This window comes from Carlito syrichta, unplaced genomic scaffold, assembly GCF_000164805.1.
Source record: "Carlito syrichta isolate Samal-C Ts95f unplaced genomic scaffold, Tarsius_syrichta-2.0.1 Scaffold309893, whole genome shotgun sequence".
NCBI classification, from domain to species: Eukaryota; Metazoa; Chordata; class Mammalia; order Primates; family Tarsiidae; genus Carlito; species Carlito syrichta.
The window spans coordinates 455,656-461,323 of NW_007253989.1; positions in this window are offsets into that span (position 1 = coordinate 455,656).

Consider the following 5,668-nt stretch of genomic DNA (forward strand, 5'->3'; position numbering starts at 1 on the left):
GTCAGTTTAGCTAGCAAACCATCGATCTTGTTTATCCTTTTGAAGAACCAGCTTTTTGTTTCGTTGATTTTTTGTATTGTCTTTTTGTCTTCTATGTCCTGGATTTGGGCTTTTATTTTGGTGATCTGGATTCTTCTGCTGAAATTAGAGTTTTTGTGGTCTCGCTTTTCCAGCTTCCTTAAGTGGCTTGTTAGGCTGTTAATTTGTGCTCCTTCCATTTTCTTTATGTGCATTTGTAGAGATATAAATTCCCCTCTTACTACAGCTTTTATGGTGTCCCAGAGATTCTGGTAAGATGTTTCTTCATTTTCATTTGTTTCCAGGTATCTTTTGATCTCTGTTTTGATTTCATCATTGACCCACGAGTTGTTTAGCATCAGGCTGTTTAGTGTCCATGTCTTCGTGAGTTTTGGGGGGATCTTGTTGGTGTTAATGTTTACTTTTATTCCACTGTGGTCCAAGAAGGGGCATGGTAAAATGTCAGTCATTTTAAATTTGTTTATGCTTGATTTATGGTCAAGTATGTGGTCAATCTTAGAATACGTTCTATGCGGTGATGAGTAAAATGTGTATTCTGTGGTCTTTGGATGCAGTGTTCTGTAGGTATCAATTAAGCCCATTTGGTCCAGAGTCACCTTGAGGTTCCGGATCTCATTGCTGATTTTTTTGTCCCTATGATCTATCTAGGGTTGTGAGTGGGGTATTAAAGTCCCCACTTATGATGGTGTTGGAGTCAATATCTTTCTTTAGTTTTCCTAGGAGTCGCTTTATAAAAGTTGGTGCACCTATGTTAGGGGCATATATGTTTAGGATAGATATTTCTTGTTGATGGAGTGAACCTTTTATCATTATGTAGTAGCCCTCTGTATCTTTTTAAATTTTTGATAACTTAAATAGTATTTTGTCTGAAATTAAGATCGCGACTCCTCCTTTCTTTTGTGTTCCATTCGCCTGAGAATTTTTTTCCCATTTGCTTACTTTGAGTCTTTGCATGTCCTTTCTAGTGAGATGGGTCTCTTGGTGGCAGTATATTGTTGCCTGGTGATATTTTATCCATATTGCCATTCTATGTCTTTTCAGTGGTGCATTTAGTCCATTCACGTTCAGTCTAATTATTGAAATGTGAGAGTTTGTCCCTATCATTGAGTTTTTGTAGAGTTGTTCTTCCACTTGGTTTATTGTCTTTCTTTTGTTTTGGGGGTTGGTTCCTGTGTATTTTATTCTTTCTCCTGTACTCTTGTGAAGAACATTGTTCTTTTTTTCCACTTTTCTTCTGTGTTTAGTACTTTCTTAGGTGTTTCATGTGGTGATTGTTTGGTGGCAGCGTATATTCTTAGGGATTCGATATCTGGAAAAGATTTTAATTCTCCCTCGCTGATGAAGCTTAATCTGACTGGGTAGGTTATTCTAGGTTGAAATTGTGTATCTTTTAGCCTTTGAAAATAGGACTCCAAGCTCTCCTAACCTGCAGAGTTTCTGTAGAGATATCTGCTGCTATTCTAATTGGTTTTCCCTGGTAGGTGATCTGGCCTTTTTCTCTTGCTGCCTTTAGGATTTTTTCTTTTATGCCTACTTTGTTTAGGCGAATTATTATGTCTAGGAGTTGGTCGTCTTATTTGTTGTCTTGCAGGGGTTCTCTGAATCTCTTGTGTTTGAATTTTTGCATCATTGATTAGATAAGGGAAGTTTTCTTGAATGATCTCATGGAAGGTTTGTTCCAGTGTGGTCTCTGTCTCTCTGCCTCAGGAAGGTCAATTACTCTTAGGTTCGATCTCTTGAAGTAATCACTCATCTCTTGAAGGTTTTTTTCTGTCTTTTTGAGCTTGTTTTCTGTTTTTTTGAGAGTTTGGATTAGTTCTATATTTTGGTTCTCAACCTCTGAGATTCTTTCTTCTGCTTGGGTAATTCTGCTTTCCATGCTTATCAGTTTGTTATTTATTTCATTCACAGTATTCTTTATTACTGTTATCTCAGATATCAGCTCCTTTCTAGTTTCTTCTTGAGTCTCCTCAATTCTTTTTTAACTCACCATTAATGTCTTGATATCTAGGTTTGTAGTTTGAGACCAGTCATTCTTGGGGCTCTTCATTTGTTGCATTCCAAAGTCAGTTTTCTCAGTGTCTGCCCTCCCAGGGGTCTGGGAGAGACCCATATACTTCTTTTGGTTTTTCTTCATTTGTGTACATTTTTCTCTCATCCGTTCATAGAGTCTCATGAATCTACCTATGCCGTCGCCATCTTGTGTCACCATTATCAATCATCTTTTAAAAATTTTAATTAACAGAGGAGTAAACTGAGGATCCAAACACTTATATTAAGGACCTATGAGATACATTGTAGATTTATATTCTAATCCCAGGTTTTCCGACTCCATGGCAAATGTCTAAAGCAAATATTCAAAGATAGCTTCGCTGGAGGTTTTTTTTTTTAATTTAAAACTCTCAGACATGTATTTGCTAAACTGTAAGCTCCAGTAGGCAAGGGCATTGTTTATTCACACTTATATATCTAGTCTAGTTTCAGACCCCAAAATCTAGCTAAAACTAAGATTCCATAAGAGAAGTGTCAACCCCTGGTATATGAGGTTTTTAGTCTGCATGTTTGAGACAGGGTCATCCTTTTCTCTGGCATAATCTGGGGCTGGAGTTTGTCTCATGGCTTTATTTCTATAACTTGTTAAAACCTTGACTCCAAGACTTCTCCCATCACAATTCATCACTCAAGTTGGGGGTATATGATTCCTGTGCTGACAGTGATCTGAGGCTGGAGTCAAAGACTTGTATTTGCAGTCCTAGGACGTGAGCAACCTGAAACTTCCAGCCGTAATTTGCCATCTCAGAATTCTATGTGGCTTGATGGCCTCCAACCCTTGACCAGTGTCCTTAGAACAGGTTTCAGGCCTCAAACGGCTCTGCAGGAGATAGGTCTTTCTCTAGGAAGCCAGCTTGCAGACAACGTTTTGGCCAGGTAAACCTATACTTCTCACCAACAAACACTGCTAAGTGTATGGTAAAGACAATATCAAAAAACTGGCAGAGTATTTGATTCTGAAGATAATTGACACTTGTTTTTTAGACAGTCACACTCAAGTTTGGTATTTCAATGAAGACCAAGTGCCAAGTGTACAACAATTAAATCTTCTTTTACTTTGAAATCTTCCAAGGATTAAAGTGTGTACCTAAATATCCTCCTAATTTAAGATACTTACAAATTTCAATCTCTATGTACCACTAAAACTATTAATACATTTCCTAATTGTAATGCAGAATTGTATGCAAAGAAATAGTGCCATGGAGAAGGGGTACCCAATCCTGGCTACATATTAGAATCATCTGGGAGGTTTTAAAAATCCAGATGTTCATAATACAAACTGGACTAATTAAATCAGTAGTTCTTGACTTGGGCTTCAGGCCTCAATATTTTTTCTGAATTTCTCAAGTGATTCCTATGTGAAACCAAGGTTAAAATCTCTCTTTTTAGAATGTATTATGACTAGTGAATGGATAACCTAGATGAATACATATATATTTATATATGAATATATATAGCACATGCATACATTTGTGCATGTGCATCTTTCTAATAAAATAGAAAATGCAAACTTCTTCCAGTTGCCTATTTAAAATGTGCCTATCACAGAGGAATGAGTAGTAGCAGTTTTTGTTAAGTAGGCAGATTATTAAGTTTATACATTTTCTATGATAGTTTAGATTTGCCTTGTCCTGACAGAAATCCAGTACCAAATATTTTGGGATCTTCTCTATTTAAAGGTAGCAATAAGAAAATTGCCCCAAAATTTCATATAAATCAATTCTGGAATCTTTTCTGCTGTTAAATGATACTGTGAAGCTGATTTAGACAAAAATAGATGATAAACAATGGATTTGCTTGCTTCTGTTAAAAAAAAACAAACCGCATATCAGCAATCACAAAGGCAGTATCATTGACTCATGAGAATTAATCCATTATTACAGGCCACTGTGATGCCGAGTCAAGTTTGAAGTCATTTTTATGGCAATATACTTTCTTTGGAGATAATGTAGTTGTTTTTTCCTCTGTAGCTATTGCATTGGCTTGTACCATAAGGACTTGATTATTCATCAAATATTGAATCAAATACTTTTGAAATATATGCTTTGTGCTGAACTTTTTTAATGCAATGTTTGGCTTTTAAATAAATAAACAAAGAAAAGGCATTGCTGTTGTACATGAAGCACTTATAATCTATCAGAGGAGCTTGGAGCTATTTTCATAAATTTATTTCTGCTGCTACTAAGATACTAACACTTTAAAAGGAGGAAGACACTGAGATGATTCTGTACAACTAGAAATGAAGCACTGCCTCCTCTGTTGCCTTAGAGATACCCAGTTACTAGTGAAGATAAAAAGTGAGTATTTCACAATCCTTCAGTGCTGGGCAGATAACTTTGCACATGAACTATATTCATGTATGTGAACAAGCCCATAAAGAAACCTGCATAGAATATCCTTAAGATAGAAATAATTATGAAAACCTATCATATGCTAAAAATATAAAAAGGAGGAAGTTTGATAGTTATAATGGTTACAATTTTTTTGGAAAAGACAATCTAACATGAAAGAATAGCTTAGAATTTACTGAGTTAAAAGCAACTTGGTTTTTAACTGTATTCAAAAATAATGCTCTTAATTAAATCATCGGCACCTTCTCAGCCTACATTTCTACAAAAAGCAGGAAAGAGTCTCACAATGAAAAATATGATCTGAAGTTCCAAAATGTGTAATACCAGTGTTGCAAGCAGAGAGTTTACTAATTAGAGTAAACAATCTGTATCAGGGCAAGAACAGGTATTCAATTAAATAATCGTTTTAATTATATTTTCTAAATCCACAGTTACTTTATTTTTTAGTGTTTTTTTTTTAATTATAAAGATGTGGGGTACAATTCAGGGTTAGGTATACAAACGTTAATTATACAGGTACCCTTGTTGATGAGGTGTGCTCCTCCCTCCCCTGGCAGTTTCCCTCAACTGCCACTCCCACTCCTCCTCCCCTGACAATTTCCCACTACTGCCAATCCCTTTCTTATAGTATCATGATAATTGTTCAAGGTCCATTTATAAGTGAGAACATATGGTACTATCTTCTTTGTTTCTGTGATAGGTCACTGAGTATCATTGACTCTAAGTCCATTCAAGTTGCAGTGAAATTCATATTTGTCTTTCTTTATGACTGCATAATATTCCATTGTGTATATGTACCACATTTTTTAATCCAGTCCAGTTTCAATGGGCAGCATGGTTGATTCCATATTTTTGCTATTGTGAACAGAGCTGCAACAAACATACGTGTGCAGGTATTTTTTTGTAGAATGATCTGAGTTCCTCTGGGTATCTCCCAATAGGGGAATTGCTGGGCCATATGGAAGGTCAATTTCTAGTTTTTTCAAAAATCGCCACACTGTCTTCCAAAGAGGTTGCACTAGTTTGCATTCCCACCAGCAGTTTAGAAGTCTTCTTTTTTCTCTGTATCCTCACTAGCATCTGTTGTTGTTTGTTTTACTAATGATGGCCATTCTTATTGGGGTTAGGTGGTATCTCAGTGTGGTTTTGATTTGCATTTCTCTGATGATTAGTAAGGCTGAGCACTTTTTCATGTGTTTGTTGACCGCCTTCAATTTACAGTTACT